Here is a 17,651-nt window from a genome sequence, read left to right as displayed (position 1 = left end):
TCTCAAAAATAGATAAATAAACTCTTAAAAAAAGGTAATATGTCACTAACATTTTTATGAAATCCTTTGCTCTAAAACTAAATGCAGGGCGCTTGGGTGGCTCGGTCGGTTAAGCGTCCGACTTCGGCTCAGGTCATGATTTCACGGTCCGTGAGTTCGAGCCTGGCGTCGGGCTCTGTGCTGACAGCTCAGAGCCTGGAGCCTGCTTCGGATTCTGTGTCTCCCTCTCTCTGACCCTCCCCTGTTCATGCTCTGTCTCTCTCTGTCTCAAAAATAAACATTAAAAAAAAAAAAAAACTAAATGCACATAACGAGTTGTCAACACATATGAGGAAGAACCTAGGACCTTGGGAAAATAGCTAGTATAAAGTGATAGTCTTTTTTTCTTTTTTTCTTTTTTTTTTTTTAAATTTTTTTATTTTTGGGACAGAGAGAGACAGAGCATGAACAGGGGGAGGGGCAGAGAGAGAGGGAGACACAGAATCCAAAACAGGCTCCAGGCTCTGAGCCATCAGCCCAGAGCCCGACACCGCGGGGCTCGAACTCACGGACCGCGAGATCGTGACCTGGCTGAAGTCGGACGCTTAACCGACTGTGCCACCCAGGCGCCCCTCTTTTTTTTTTTTTTTTTAATTTTTTAAAATTTGATTTTTGGGGAGAGACAGCACAAGTGGGGGAGGGGCGGAGACAGAAGGAGACAGAATCCAGAGCAGGCTCCAAACCCTGGAGCTGTCAGCACAGAGCTCAGGGCTCAGACTCCCAGACTGCAAGATCATGACCTGAGCCAAAGTCGGACACTCAACCAACTGAGCCACCCAGACCCCGCAAAGTCTTCAGAAACTCCAGTTAGCTCTCTACTATTGAACCTTGTCATGTAACAGATGTTTTTACACCCTTGATCGCTGCTTGTTTCTGCTTTGGACTAAGTTCAGCTATAAGACATTGGGAATAGGCAAGGGAATGGCTAAGAATTAAAGATTTAGAGTGGCAGAACACCTGTTACATTTAAAACATGGTTCTGGAAGTGAAAAGAAGGGGAAAAGAAGGATTGAAAGAAAAGAAGGAAAAAGGAATTTCTGGTGTTTAGCGTTTTCTTTTGGAGATTAGCCATTTTGGAAATGCCAGTCACCTCCTGTGTCTTCAAACAGGCACCTGTCAGGGTAAAGACAAAACACCTCAGGGAACCCCACTATCATCAGGGAACCAGAGTCTGGGCTTATTTTTTTTAAGAGATTGGGCCTCTCCCCACCCTCCCCCAGTACAGAAAGGTGTTTTTATCAAAGCACAGGACGCCTACAGGCAGAAAGAAGCTGCCTGGACCTTTTTGACTGCAAAACTAAAACGTGCTATGGAGAACAAATTTAAACAATAGAGAAATGAACAATAAATCAAATCTAGTAAGCACAGTTCAATTTCTACAGGTATTTTAGTATATGTCATATGGCCTTTTTTTTTTTTTTTTTTTTTTTAACATTTATTTTTGAGACAGAGAGAGCATGAACAGGGGAGGGCCAGAGAAAGAGGGAGACACAGAATCTGAAACAGGCTCCAGGCTCAGCTGTCAGCACAGAGCCCGACGCGGGGCTCGAACTCACGGACCGCGAGATCATGACCTGAGCCGAAGTCGGACACTTAACCGACTGAACCACCCAGGCGCCCCTGGATGATCTTTTTTATAAATGTTTTCATTTTTGAGAGAGTGTGCACATGCGCGCACGAGAGGGGGGAGGGGCAGAGAGAGGCTCCAAAGCCAGCGTTGCACGGACAGCAGAGAGCCGGATGCAGGACTAGAACTCATAATCTGTGAGATCGGGACCTGAGCCAAAGTCAGATGGTTAGCCAGCTGAGCCACCCAGGCACCTCCTGGGTGATTTTATGCGAATTTATATATATATTGTAACAGGATCATACCATACATTCTCTTCTGAGAGTTTTTTTTGTTTGTCTTTTGCTCCACTTAGCATTATATCTTCAACCTCTTTGCATGTCAGAATTTAGAGGTATATATCTATTTGGAAGAATCCTAAAAATCGATAATTACATTATTTAAAATTTATTTATTTAAGTAATCTCTACACGCAAGGTGGGGCTCCAAACTCAACGACCCAAAATCGAGTCACATGTTCTTCCAACTGAGCCAGCCAACCACTCCTATAGTTGCATTCTTAAAAAAGATTTCCTATTTTCCTGAAATGTATCAGCCAGGGTTGAGATGGTCTCCTTCTTGAATATTCTCTTTAACAACATTTCTGACGGGAAGAACATCAGGGTGAAATTCAGGTCATTGAACTACAGGGAAATATTAAGTTTGGGGGCTCGTTCTTACATCTCAGTGTGACTTTGTCATTCCCTTAAAAAAAAACAAAAGCTATTTGTACAATATTAAGAGAAGATTATTACATAAAGTGAACTGGCAACATCACTGTTAGCTTTGATATTATCTTTCCAGACATTTCCATGTGTACCCGTGATACACAATAGAATTATAACCTATTTTTCCTATCCTAATATGGAACACCAGCAAGCATTTTGTTCTGCAACTTGCTTTTTCTACTTAAAAGTATATCCTGGGGGGGCGGGGGGGGGGGTGGAGGGGAGCGGTAGCAGCTGGCTGGTTCAGTCAGGAGAGCCTATGACACTTGATTTCTAGGATTGTGAGTCCGAGTCAACGTTGGGCATAGAGCTTATTTTAAAATAAATGAAATTTGGGGCGCCTGGGTGGCTCAGTCGGTTAAGGGACCAACTTCGGCTCAGGTCATGATTTCGCAGTCCATGAGTTCGAGCCCCGCGTCGGGCTCTGTGCTGACAGCTTAGAGCCTGGAGCTTGTTTCGGATTCTGTGTCTCCCTCTCTCTGACCCTCCCCCGTTCATGCTCTGTCTCTCTGTCTCAAAAATAAATAAACGTTAAAAAAAATTAAAAAAATAAAATAAAATAAATGAAATTAAAATTAAATAAAAAGGATTGTGCTCATGAACATAGAAAAATAAATGTTTTTATTTATTATCTCTCTCTTTCTCCTTTTTTTTTTTTTTTTTTGTAATGTCTACACTGAATGTGGGGCTTGAACCTACCAACCCAGAGATCTAGACTGACTGATCTTCTGACTGAGCCAGCCACGCTTGGTTTAATTAAAAAAAAAAAGAGAGAGAGAGGACTACCTGGGTGGCTCAGGCTGTTGAGTGTCTGACTCTTGATTGGGGCTCAGGTCATGATCCCGGGGTCTGGGATCCAGCATTGGGGCTCCATGCTGAGCCAGGAGATTCTATCCCTCTCTCTCTGCCCCTCTCCCCTAGGGGCTTGCCCTCTCTTTCTAAAATAATAATAATGTTAAAAAAAAAAAAAAGAATATATCATACAGATCTTTCCACACCAGTAAATTTATTGTTTCTTCATACCAGTAAATTTAGAACTGACTCAATTGTTATATTACACATTACAGATGCACTGTAAGTTATTTAAAATTGCTTCTGTTTTGGTGATTTACCACTACAAATTATGTTGCTATTAACATATATATGCTATTATATATATTATAATCTATAATATATATTATGTTATTATATATATTATGTTGCTCTTAACATATATATACATGTATATGTACATATATATATACACACACAATATCTAAGAAGGCAAAAGATTGCTCTTTGAGAATAAAGTTAATAAAAGCAAAATTCACTATCTTCTTAAGTAAGCCATACAAAAGCTTGACAAAGTTGCCAAGAAGAATGAGGAGAGGTGCAAACTCAACTTTAAAACCTTTCACTTACCCTTTTGGTCACAGAATCGCCAGGAATATAAACTAGTATGATAGAGATAAGGCAGAAAGGAAATTAATTATAAGTGCACCTGCCAAGCCCCTCCGTCTTTTTACATCCCTTTCTTGTGAAAACCTTGCTCTCTCCGTCCTCCGAGAGGAGGTGGTTGTTACCTCCGGTGTCATATTTAAGTTACTTTCTCATATTTCAGTTTTTAAAATTCACTTTTTCTTCGTTTTCAGCTTCCATTTCCCTTTCGGTTTGGACCTGAAAGGAAGAAGCGCACGGGGTCGGTTTGCCTGGGTCGTCTGAATTTCACAGCCTAGAGTCAAAGCTTTTAGTGCGGTAGGATTAGGAGCCTCGCTTACTGAATTTCAAGCACCCGGTTCTCGGGGTAAAGGACAAGTTTAATTCTGTTCTGAATAATCCTACTATTCAGAAAACTGGGTGTCTACAGGGAAAAAAACAGGCCACGACTGCAAACCTAAAGGAAAGAGCAGATAACTGCCAGACAGGGGCAGGCAAGTGGGGGAGGAACTTTAGTAAATATTGCATGCCTCCTGGGGGCCGCGTGAGCTTTGCCTGAAGCGGGAGATAAAGAGAATTTGTTAAATAAAGAAGCCAATTGGGGCAGACAAAAGCTTCTGGCACAGGAAGTTAGTTCGAGTGAGGATGCTGAAATGTAGGCATTTGAATAGGTTCCTCTGCGTGAGGTTGAAGCGAAACCTGATTTAAAAGAAGCAGCAGCTGCTGGCAAGTTTTTCCTTGAAGGATTCCCGGGTTATGGGTGGTTGATGTAAAACTGTGGTCCTAGAGGAAAGCGTTTGTTGAGAACTTGAAAAGGTTAAGCTAAGAAATTACTTCGCCAATGGTAGCATTACCTCCAGGTATACTACCAAGCAAGCTATCAGAAAAGATCAGGTTAAGACGCTATTATCAGAGGCCCGTGGGCGGCTCAGCCGGCTGAACGTTGGAGTCTTGATTTCAGCGCAGGTCATGATCTCATGGTTCGCGAGTTCGAGCCCCGCCTGGGGCTCCGGGCTCACAGTGCGGGTTGTCTTTCTCTCTCTCTCTATGCTCCTCCCATACTTCGGCTCTCCCTGTCTCTCAAAATAAATGAACATTAAATATACATATACATTTATTTTTTTTTTTTAAGATTTTGTTTTTATTTATTTTATTTTTTTTAAACGTTTATTTATTTTTGAGACAGAGAGAGACAGAGCATGAATGGGGGAGGGTCAGAGAGAGGGAGACACAGAATCTGAAACAGGCTCCAGGCTCCCAGCTGTCAGCACAGAGCCCGACGCGGGGCTCGAACTCACGGACCGCGAGATCATGACCTGAGCCGAAGTCAGCCGCCTAACCGACTGAGCCACCCAGGCGCCCCTACATGTACATTTAAATACATCCATTAAACATACATATGTATTTAAATATATATATTCAAGATATAAAGGTGCTAGAATCCTATGAAATCAATCTAATCACACTCTCACGCCACAAAGTATGGGGAATGAGATGGGTCACGCTCACATACGTAGGGACAGGGCGCAAGGAGGATAGAAAGGGTAGCGATGTTCAAATATGTCTCTGGTGCCTGATGTGACTGCAAAGACTGAGGAGCAGAACCTGAGATCGAAGGGTCGGGGTCCTGCAGAAGGAATGTCCCTGGACACAGTCACACAGACATGCTCTATTGCAGACACCCTGGCAAGTATTCCTGGCCGCAAGAGCAGCTCTCCTTAGCTTGATGAACCGCTGTGGAATTTATTTTCACTACCTGAGCATTATACATGTGGGGCTGGAATGGGGTCAAGGATGGGTGGCCAATTTAAGTGAAGACTTAACAGATGCTGTCGGGCTGCCTGAGTGGCTCGGCTGGTTGAGGCACTCTATTTTGGCTCGCCTCAGGATATCTCGGTTTCAGGAGTTCGAGCCCCATTTGGGGTTCTATGCTGACAGTGCAGAGCCTGCTTGAGATTCTCCCTCTCTCTCTGCCCCTGCCCCGCTTGCTAAATAAGAGGTGCTAAATAATAAGGCTTCTCTGGCTCCTTCCATTCCTTTCGGTGCTCTGTGCACATATACTCTGCCCACCTAAATCTAATATGTCCTACTGGCTGCTAATTTCTCTGTAATTAATGTGCCGTATGTGTTACAAAAACTTCGGTTGTGTTCCATAGTGGAAGTGAACATTCTCAGACAATATAGTAAGTGCACATTAAACTGTATAAGGTTTTTGCAACCATAGATCGCCCCTGATTCTTAGCCTCCCCTCGATCCCAGATCTCATTTCTTTTTTTTTTTTTTTCCCCAGGTCTCATTTCTTAAGTCTAAATCCTTCCTCAGCCACTTAAATCCTAGGATCATACTTAACATTCCCCAAACTGTGTAGGCTTTAAAGGTTCCTCTGGTGCTGCCCTTTGACCCATTCAGCACAATTATGTTAATTTCCACTGGTTCTCTGATCAATTCTTATTCATATAAAAAGGGGTTCTTTTTATCTGTTGAGACTCTGCACTACAATCCCCATCAAGATGAGAGAAACATGATTATTATTCTTAACTCCATCAACGGCTTTTTACTTTGTCTTTCCTCATGCCCCTTGCATTTTCCAAAAGAATAGTGGAAAATAAAGCCAGTTTCAACTTGGAGGAAAATAACTATGTATGAGTACATGTAGACAGCATTTCTTTTACATGGGAATAGATTTATAAATTTGATTTCACGTGATCCTTAAGCCACACTCTGAATTTAACTACCATTTATATGTAAAAGAAACAGAAGTTCTAGAAGTTTACAGAACCCAGCCAATGGTGTAGGGCCTTCTCTTCCGTCTCAGTTGACTACAACCCCTGTCTCCCCTGAGAAACTGCCCCCCCAATACCTCTTCAATCCACTGCAATTCATTTTCTGTTCTCAATGAGCCATTGTCATAAATCAAACTAAAATGTAAAAAACATCACAAAATTCACCCTTCATTAGCTCATTCAAGGAATATTGGTTAATACTTCCTAGGTATCAGGTATTTTGCTAGGTGTTGGAGGTTATGCCTGTCTTCTTGGAGATCAGACAGACGGTTAAATGCTTTGACCTTGGATATTACCTTACCTGACTCTAATGTTTATAGCAACTATGTGCCCAGTATTGTGATAACTACTTTAAATGCATCTCTTATTTAATTTTCATAAAACAAGACGAGGTATTACTGTCCCATTACAGATGATGAGGGTTGGAACATGAATCATAACTTCCCTATGGACACACATCTAAGTAGAGCTGAGTCTAAAACCCATAACCTCTGCTATACTCCTATACACATTTGTTTCCATTTCAGAATGCTGGTGTCCGGGAGCAAGAATTCTGTCCCCTTCCAGAGTCCTTTTGATAAGAGTCAAATTGACATGAGACAGATTAACAAGAGAAAACCAAATTTAATAGCATACATACGGGGAATCCACACAGGCATGGAAATTCCAAAGGCAGTCAGGCAAAACGAGGTATATATGTCTAACTGAGCTAGGGAGACTGGGATAGGGGACTTTGAAGGGAAGGAATGCAGCTCATAGGGCAGTAAGAACAGATGTCTGTTAATTAGATGTTTGCCTTGCCATACAGATAAGGCAATAAAAATAAAATTTATCTCTGCTAATAACCCTTATTCTCGTAAATGCCTTTCCCACCGTTACCTTGTAGACCTTGTAGGGCTTCTCCTCTGCTAATGGAAGTATTCCACGGGAGTCCGCCCTCAGACCTGTCCTATTACCAGCCTTCATGCTTTACCTTCTTTGTCAGTGGCACCCCTACACCTCTAGGCTAATTGTTCTCAAGTCTGGATCTTCAGTTTAAGAGTCTGCAGCGCCCAGATCTCAGACATGTCTGCCTACTTGGTATCTCCATTTACACTAACCTGATTCTGCCACTCAGTTTCCTCATCTGTAGAATAAGCGTGAGTAAGGGGCGCCTGGGTGGCTCAGTCGGTTAAGCGTCTGACTTCGGCTCAGGTCATGATCTCACGGTCCGTGGGTTCGAACCCCGCGTCAGGCTCTGTGCTGACAGCTCGGAGCCTGGAGCCTGCTTCGGATTCTGTGTCTCCCTCTCTCTCTGCCCCTTCCCCGCTCATGCTCCGTCTCTCTCTGTCTCAAAAATAAATAAACATTAAAAAAAAATTTAAAAAAAATAAGCGTGAGTAATACTTTTCTTACTTTGTGGTGAGGATTGGCGCTAACGTAGGCAAAACCCCCCAGGTAGGCACTCAGTGAATGGTAACCGTACTTCTTATGGACATTTCACTGGCATTGCAAATCTAGCACGTCCAAAATCAAACCCATTACCTTCTTCCCACATTCCTCTTTCAGGATTTTCTGTGCAGGTTCATGGCAAGATAATCCATCCTATTATCATAGCCAGATCCTGGCAGTTATCCTAGGATATTTACTTTCCTTCAACTACCATATCCAAATAGTTCCTAGTCAAGTCTACCTTATTATTATATTCCAAACCACCCAGCAGGTTTCCATATTAGCTACTAATATTGAGCAGCAACTGTGTAAGAGTTTTTTTAATACTCCCTTGAATATTCATTTAAAGAGGATATTGTGGTGCACCTGGGCAGTTCAGTCAGTAAAGCATCCAACTCTTGGTTTCGGCTCAGGTCATGATCTCACAGTTCGTGAGATCGAGCCCTGAATCAGGCTCCGCGCTGACAATGCAGAGCCTGCTTGGGATACTCTCTCTCCCTCTCCCTGTCGGTTGTAGACTACTTAATATAAAAACTAAGAAGTTTAAAAAAAATTACAGATTGAAGGGAGACTGATTTGATATTTGGTATGGCCCTTCTGAAACGCAGTCAGATAAAAAGACCCAAACCAGGTTCTCTCCAATTAAAATCCCCTACCATTTGTGACCTTGAGCAAGTTACTCTGCAATCTTTTGTGTTTCAGTTTTCTTGTAAGTCATGCTTAAAGCTATTTCAAAAGGTTCCTGTGAAGATTGAATGAGACATTCATCTAATAGGATTTTTTTTTTTTTTTTTAGCTCATGGACTATAGGCAATAAATAATGTCAGTTATGGGCATAGAAATACAAAATGTGAATAGTCTTCTATCACTCCTGCGAATGTATGCTAAGTCATTATTCAGCCAACTACATAAAGAAACTCATTGCATCAGTGTTGGGAGTAGCCAAAAAAAAAAAAGAAAGTCTAAATGTCCATCAATAGGACTTCGCTTAAATATGTTCTGATAAATCCATATACTGGAGTATTTTTACAGCCATAAAAAGCAAATAAGGGGTGTCCGACTGGCTTAGTCAGTAGAAGAAACAACTTTAAAAAAAAAAAATTTTTTTTAATGTTTATTTTTGAGACAGAGAGAGACAGAGCATGAGCAGGGGAGGGGCAGAGAGAGAGAGAGAGAGAGACAGACAGAATCCAAAGCAGGCTCCAGGCTCTGAGCTGTCAGCACACAGCCTGACGTGGGGCTCGAACTCAGGGACCGTGACATCATGACCTGAGCTGAAGTCGGACGCTTAACTGACTGAGCCACCAGGAGCCCCAAAGATGCAACTTTTGATACCCAGGTCGTGAGTTCGAGCACATGTTGGGTGTAGAGATTACTTAAATAAATAAATAAATAAATAAATAAATATTGAACAAAAATTTTCTGATGGTAAGTTGTATTTTCTCCCTTTGTTTCTTAGTCTCCCTTTGTTACTGATTTATCAATTACATTAATCTTCAAAGAACTAATTTTTAAATGTTAATGTTTTTCTCTAGCCTGTCTGCTTTCTATTTCACTAATTTCCACTGTTTATTTTTCCTAAAGAATTTTTTTTAACGTCTTATTTTATTTTTTGAGAGGCAGAAAGAGAGCGCAAGCAGGGGAGGGGCAGAGAGAGAGGGAGACACAGAATCCGAAGCAGGCGCCAGGCTCTAACCTGTCAGCACAGAGCCCGATGCAGGCCTCGAACCCACCAATGGGGAGATCATGACCTGAGCTGAAGTCAGATTCTCAACCGACTGAGCCACCCAAGCCCCCCTCCACTATTTGCATTATTATTTTCTTTCTTTTACTAACTTTGGGTTTAATTTGCTTGTCTCTTTTTTAGCTTCATAAGAAGAAAATGATATTTGGGTCTTATTTATTTATTTATTTATTTATAATTTTAATGTTTATTTTTGAGAGACAAAGAGAATGCGTGAGCATGGGGTGAGGGGGCGTGCGCCCATCAGCCAGGGAGGAGCAGAGAGAGGGAGACAGAAGATCCCAGGCAGGCTCTGCCACAGACAGCAGGGAGCCCTATTCAGGACTGGAACTCACAAACCATGAGATCATGACCTCAGCCTGGGCAACTGACTCAGCCACCCAGGCGCTCCACATATTTTTCAATATAATCACTTTCAGCTATAAATTTCTGTCAAAGCTCTGATTCAGCTGCAGCCCACAAATGTTGATAAGTTGTATTTTATAATTTATTTAGGAATATTTTCCAGTGTTCCTTGTGATTTATTTTTTGGTCCATGGATTACTTACTCACAAGTTTTCTTTCTTTCTTTCTTTCTTTCTTCCTTTCTTTTTCTTTCTTTCTTTCCAAGTCTTTACTTTTATTTTATTTATTTATTTATTTATTTATTTATTTATTTAACGTTTATTTATTTTTGGGACAGATAGAGACAGAGCATGAGCAGGGGAGGAGCAGAGAGAGAGGGAGACACAGAATCTGAAACGGGCTCCAGGCTCTGAGCTGTCAGCACAGAGCCCGACGCGGGGCTCGAACTCATGGACCGTGAGATCATGACCTGAGCCGAAGTAGGATGCTTAACCGACTGAGCCACCCAGGTGCCCCCCAAGTCTTTACTTTTAAATAGTCTCCACCCCCAACATGGGGCTTGTACTTACAACCCCAAGATTGAGAGTCACATGCTTCACCGACTGAACCAACCAGAGGCCCCTAAAGTTTGTTTTTAATTCCCAAGCGTTGTGATTTTCTAGTTGTAATGTTATTACTGATTTCTAATTCAGTTCTGTTGTGGACAGAGAATATACTCTGTAAATCTCAGTGTTTTAAATTTTATTAAGACTTACTTTATGGCCCAGCATGTTGTTTACCTTGGTCAACATTCCGTGTGCATTTGAAAATGATGTGTATTTTTTAGTCACTGGGTGGGTGTAACATTCCTTAAATGTAATTGAGATAAAAGTGGTTGGTAATGTTCACATCTTCCATGTACATGCTGATTTTTGACTACCCTGCTCGTTAGTGAGAGGTGGTGATTAAACTCCAATATTTTTTACTTGTTTATTTCTCTCTTTAGTCTGCCTGTTTTTACTTCACGTATTTTTTTTTTTAATTTTTAATGTTTACTTTTGAGAGAGAGAGAGAGAGAGCACACATGTGCGTGAGTAGGGGAAGGGCAGAGAGAGGGGGCCAGAGGATCTGAAGCAGGCTCCCCACTAACAGCAGAGAGTCTGATGTGGGGCTCGAACTCACAGAAACACGAGATCATGACATGAGCCAAAGGCAGACTCCCAACCGGCTGAGCCACCCAGGTGCCCCTACTTCATGTATTCTTAAATAATTTTTTTAAGATTTTATTTTTCAGTAATCTCTATACCCAAGATGGGGCTCGAACTCATAACCCTTAGATCCAGAGTCGCATGCTCCTCAGCACCTCAAGTAATTTTTTAAAAATTTTTTTTAATATTTATTTTTGAGAGACAGACAGAGCGCAAGTGGGGGAGGGGCAGAGAGAGAGAGAGAGAGAGAGACGAAAGAGAATTCCAAGCGGGCTCCACACTGTCAGCACAGACCCTGAAGCAGGACTAGATCTCATGAACTGTGAGACTATGACCTTAGCTGAAACCAAGAGTTGGTTGTTTAACCAACTGAAAAACCCACTCAGGTGCCCCCAATATTGTAAAGATGGTAATGCTTCTCAAATGAATTCATATTCAATGTTATCCCAGTTAAAATACCAGAAGGATTTTCACTGGAAGTTGAAAGAATTAATCCTGAAAAATTCCAAAGGAAAATGAGGAGGGAGTAGCCCTGCAGCCCTTAAAATATGTAAGCAATTTGGTGCTGCAGAAAAAAATAGATCAATGGGACAAAGATGATCCAAAATATCCCCAAGTACATATGCAAAAAAATTAATTTTTTAAAATGATGGGGCGCCTGGGTGGTGCAGTCGGTTAAGCGTCCGACTTCAGCTCAGGTCACGATCTCGAGGTCCGGGAGTTCGAGCCCCTCGTCGGGCTCTGGGCTGATGGCTCGGAGCCTGGAGCCTGTTTCCGATTCTGTGTCTCCCTCTGTCTCTGCCCCTCTCCCGTTCATGCTCTGTCTCTCTCTGTACCCCCCCAAAAAAATAAATAGACGTTGAGAAAAAAAAAATTTTTTTTAAATGTTTACCTATTTTTGAGAGAGTGTGAGGGGAGGCACAGAGAGAGAGGGAGACACAGATTCTCAAGCAGGCTCCAGGCTCTGAGCCATCAGCACAGAGCCCAATGCAGGGCTCAAACCTATGAACCTGAGCTGTGAGATCATGACCTGAGCTAAAGTTGGACACTTAACTGACTGAGCCAGTTAACCCAGGCGCTCCTAAACATTTTATTTTAAAGTAATCACTACACCCAATGTGGAGCTCAAACTTAACAACCCCTAGATCAAGAGTCACATGCTCTACTGACTGAGCCAGCAAGGTCCTCTAAATAACTCTCTCTTATTATTATTATTTTGTTAATGTCTGGGTTGACAGTTTTTGTTTTCTTTCTTTCTTTCTTTTTTTTTTTTTTATTGAGAGATAGAGGGCACAAGTGAGCGAGGGTGTGGAAAGAAAGAGAGAATCCCACAATGGGACAGACAGAAAGAGAGAGAGAGAGAGAGAGAGAGAGAGAGAGAGAAGCAGGGCTCGAGCTCACCTGATGCGGGGCTTGAACTCAGGAACCTTGAGATCATGACCTGAGCTGAAGTCAGCTGCTTAACCGACTGAGCCACCCTGGTGCCCTAAATTAACTCTTTTAATTAAAGTTTGCCTGGCATGTCTTCTTCTTCTTCTTTTTTTTTTAATTTGTTTTAAGTTTATTTATTTTTGACACAGAGAGAGACAGAGCATGAACGGGGGAGGGGCAGAGAGAGAGGGAGACACAGAATCCGAAGCAGGCTCCAGGCTCTGAGCCATCAGCCCAGAGCCCGACGCGGGGTTCGAACTCACGGACAGCGAGATCGTGACCTGAGCTGAAGTCGGACGCTTAACCGACTGAGCCACCCAGGCGCCCCGTGACATGTCTTCTTTTATTCTTTTCCTTTTGGGTTTCCAGACTTCTAGACTCTCATTAAAGCCACATACCTGTTTGCCAATTCTTCCAGCTCCACTGGTCCCAAGCCATAGTCACCTCTTACCAGGATAATTACAGTGGCTTCTAACTGTCCCTCTGCATCTATTCTTGCCTAAATTTAGTGCAAAATTTCTTTTAGGTATATGACTAAGGATGGAATTATTGGGGCATCAGGTAGTTGTATTTTATCAGTTACCTTTTGCTCGTACAGCCCCCGAATATAGTAGCTTCAAATAACAAATTTTTCTTATCCCTCATGAATCTGCAAATAGGCTAGGAGTGGTCAGCAGATCCAGGCTGGGTTTGGCTAAGCTTCAAGCCACAGATCGAGTTGAGTGAGGCTTCTCCCTGAGGCTTGGACTAAGATATCTCTACCTGCTTATTTTGGAGGCCAGTCTAAGGTTGCAGCAGTTACCCAGGGAAGCTCTGCCCTTGGCAATGGCAGATATGAAAGAGGGCAAATGATAGTAAGGCATGATCTCTTAAGGCAGAACTGACATAGCTATTTCTTCTGCCTTATTTTATTGGTCAAATCAAGTCATATGACTGAGCCTAAAGTTAAAGGAAAGCATAACAAAATAAAAAAAAAGGGGGCCCCTAACTGGCTCATTTGGAGGTGCATGCAACTCTTGATCTAAAGGTCCTGAGTTCAAGTCTCATGTTGGGTGTCGAAAATACAAATAAATAAACAAACAAACAAGGAAAATGGAAGCACACTCCTCTCTTATAGTACAGGGAACTTGTCTTAGTCTGTTAGGGTGGCTGTAACAAAAATACCATACTAGGTGGCTTATAAACAACAAAAGTTTATTTCTCATGGTTCTGGAGGCTAAGAAGCCCAAGATCAAGCCACCAGCAGGTTTGGTGTCTGATGAGAGCCTGCTTCCTGGTTCATTGACTGCCATCTTTTTGCTGTAATCTCACATGAGGGAAAGAGAGAGGAAGCTTCGGGGGTGGGTGGAGAGCTTCTGTAAGGGCTTTAATCCCATTTATGAGAGCCCCACCCTTATGATCTAATCATTTCCCAAAGGCCACACCATCTAATACCATCGCCTTGAGGGTTAGGAAGGAGTTGACCATGTGAATTTGGGGTTGGCGGGGGACCCAAACATTCAGACCATAACAAAACTACAAAACCACTTAGTAGAGAGCATGGAATTGGGGAGTGGGATGGGGTGGGTGAAGAACTGGGGCGATGCATTTTCAATTTTTCCCAGAAAGCCACCGCTTTCTCAAGTGGTGGTATGATTTTATGCTCTTACTTAGCAGTAAAAACAGTTCCCATGTTTGCACAGCTGATGTTTACGGTTAGGAAGTTTCGCCATGGCACAGACAATAACAACAAATGTCTTAAAGTTGATCCAGTTAGAAAAATTTTAAAACCATCTTAACTGCTATACTGTGAGTGTTCGTGTCCCTTCCACCCCCAGTTTATTTGTTGAAGTCCTAATACTCAATGTGATGGTATTAGTTGGTGGGGTCTTTGGGAGGTGATAAGGTCTTGAGGGTAGAGCGCTCATGAATGAGATTAATGCTGTTATAAAAGGGGTCCAAGAGGGCCCCCCTTTTCCTTCCACCACCTAAGGATGCAACCTGAAGTGTGCAACCCAGAAGGTGGCCCTCACCAAAGCAAACTGGCACACTGATCTTGGACATCAGGCTCCAGACCAGAACTATGAGAAATAAATTTCTGTTTGTTTATGAGCTACCTAGTCTGTGGTATTTTGTTAAAGCAGCCTGAAGAGACTAAGACATTAAGCATTTGTAAACGTATAGATCAATTTGGGGCGCCTGGGTGGCTCAGTCGGTTGGGCGTCCGACTTCAGCTCAGGTCATGATCTCCCGGTCTGTGAGTTCAGATCCCGCATCGGGCTCTGTGCTGATAGCTCGGAGCCTGGAGCCTGCTTCCGATTCTGTGTCCCCCTCTCTCTGTCCCTCCCCTGCTTGCACGCTCTCTCTCAAAAATGAATACACATTTAAAAAATTAAAAAAAACCGTATACATCAATTTGACTCAGGTCATGATCTCATAGCTCCTAAGACGGACCCCTAGTAGGGCTCTGTGCTGACCACCCAGATGGGGAGGCTGCTTGGGATTCTTTCTCTCTGCCCTTCCCCCATTCATGAGAGTTCTCTCTCCCTCTCTCTCGCTCTCTCAAAATAAATAAATATTTAAAAAAAAATGTACAGATAAAGTAGTGTTAAGTATAGTCATGCTCCCGTGAAACAGAGATCTAGAACTTTTCATCTTGCAAATATGAAACTCTGTACCCATTAAACAAAAAGCTCCCCATTTCCTCTTTCCCTGGTCCCTGACAACCAGTGTTCCACTTTCTGTTCATGCGACTTTAACTACATGAATTTATTCACTTACGTACTTACTTATCTATTTATTTATTTGGACTACTTTAGATACCTCATACAAGTAGGATCACGCAGTATTTGTCTTTTTTGACTGGCTTATTTCACTTAGCCTAATGTCCTCACAGTTCATCCATGTTGTAGGATATGACAGGATTTCCTTCCTTTTTAGGGTTAAATAATATTCCCTCAGATAAATATACAGCATTCTGTTTATCTATTGATCCATTGATGGATTTTGGTCTTACTTTCACTTATTGACTGTTGTGAATAGTGCTGCTATAAACATGGGTATGCAAAAATCTCTTCAAGAACCTGTTTTCAATTCTTTTGGATATATATCCATAACTGGGATTGCTGAATCATCTAGTGTTCTATTAAAAAAATTTTTTTTTTAATGTTTATTCGTTTTTGAGAGACAGAGACAGCATGAGTGGGAAAGGGGCAGAGAGAGAGAGAGAGGGAGACACAGAATCTGAAGCAGACTCCAGGCACTGAGCTGTTAGCACAGAGCCCAATGTGGGGCTCGAACCGACGAACTGTGAGATCATGAACTGAACTGAAGTCGGATCCTTAAGGGACTGAGCCACACCGGCGCCCCTTATGGTGTTCTATTTAACACTTTTTGAGGAACCTCCATAGTATTTTCCATAATGGTTATACAGTATTTTACAAAACCACCAAGAAAAATTAAAAACGTTTGTGCTTCAGGGACGCCTGGGTGGCTCAGTTGGTTAAGCGTCCAACTTCATCTCAGGTCATGAGATCATGCATGGTTCGCGGGTTCGAGCCCCAGGTGGGGCTCTGTGCTGACAGCTCAGAGCCTGGAGCCTGCTTCAGATTCTGTGTCTCCCTCTCTCTCTTCCCCTCCCCCACTCACACTCTGTCTCTCTCTCTCAAAAATAAATCAATATTAAAAAAATAGAAATGAGAGGCAGAGACAGCGCACGAGGGGGAGGGACAGAGAGGGATGGAGCATTCCAAACAAGGCCCCACGCTGCCAGCACAGAGCCCGATGCGAGGCTTGAACCCACGGAACTGTGAGATTATGACCTGACGCTCAAATCCAGTCGGAAGCTCAACCCACTGAGCCACCTTGGTGCCCCTGTTATTAATTTCTGAAATCTATCCTAACTCACGTGATTCAGTCCCATCAATTAAGTCACTAAGCCTAGGGCAATCCAGGAAGGGTAGTTAAAGTCGCTTCATAAGAAGACAGGTGGGGAACACCTGCATTGCAAGGTTTGCTGGGTTATGACCTGGACCAGAGCCAGTCAGTAATCGTTCTAACGCTCTCGAACAAAACCGACTCAGGACTACAGGTTTGCGGCCGCCCACGCCTGCGCAGTGAGGGCGCGGCCGAAGCCCCGCCTGTCGCAGGGTCTGCGGTTTCCCAGGCGCCAGACCAGCTTCCAGCGACGCCGCGGAGGACGGAGGAAGTGGCTGGTCGAGGCCGCAGGGCTGGCGGGGCTCCGCGGCCTGGGAACCCCCGCGCTCGGTGCGCCCTGCAGCAGGGGTCGCGGAGAGAGCAGGACGGCGACCGGAAGGAGGAAGGTGGCTGGGTGCCTGGCGGACGGCGGGTTGCAGCCGCGCCGGCAACCAGGGCCCGGATCAAGGACACAGATGTAACACTGGGTGATTCGTTGGCGTCACTCTTTGGGGATCGACAGCCGGGAGGTTCTCTGTGGTGATGGGCCGGCGTGGGGAAAACCGGGAACGCAGAGCCAGAGCTAGAGGGCTGGGGCCTCACCAGAAGCCTGCCCCCCGCCGCCTCATCCGGCAGCACCCACTCCAAGCTCAAGGGCCACCTTCTCCCTTTCCTCTTTTTCACTTGCCAAAACCCTGGGCAGGGACCGCCAGCCCAACCTCAGCGGCAGCCGCACAGTGGGAACTTCAGCCAAATATCTGCAACAAACACTTTCGGTTATACATACATACATACATACATACATAAATTCATTCATTCATTCATTCAACTTGAATTTCATCCAAGCACAGGTAGGCTTTGGGAGGTGTGGAAATGGCAGATTCAGCCAACGATCGCTTCGGCCGGCCTGCCATCTAACAGCTGTGCCGCTTACCGATTTATTGCCTCACAGCTCCAAATTCATCCTTCAGTACCTGTTGGTAAGGGATAGAATTCCTTGAAATCATTTCTTCTTGAGAGTGTTAAGCGCAGTGAAGTTTTCTCAGT

This window comes from Prionailurus viverrinus, chromosome B4 (genome assembly GCF_022837055.1).
Source record: "Prionailurus viverrinus isolate Anna chromosome B4, UM_Priviv_1.0, whole genome shotgun sequence".
Lineage (NCBI taxonomy): Eukaryota > Metazoa > Chordata > Mammalia > Carnivora > Felidae > Prionailurus > Prionailurus viverrinus.
This window is presented reverse-complemented; position numbering follows the sequence as displayed.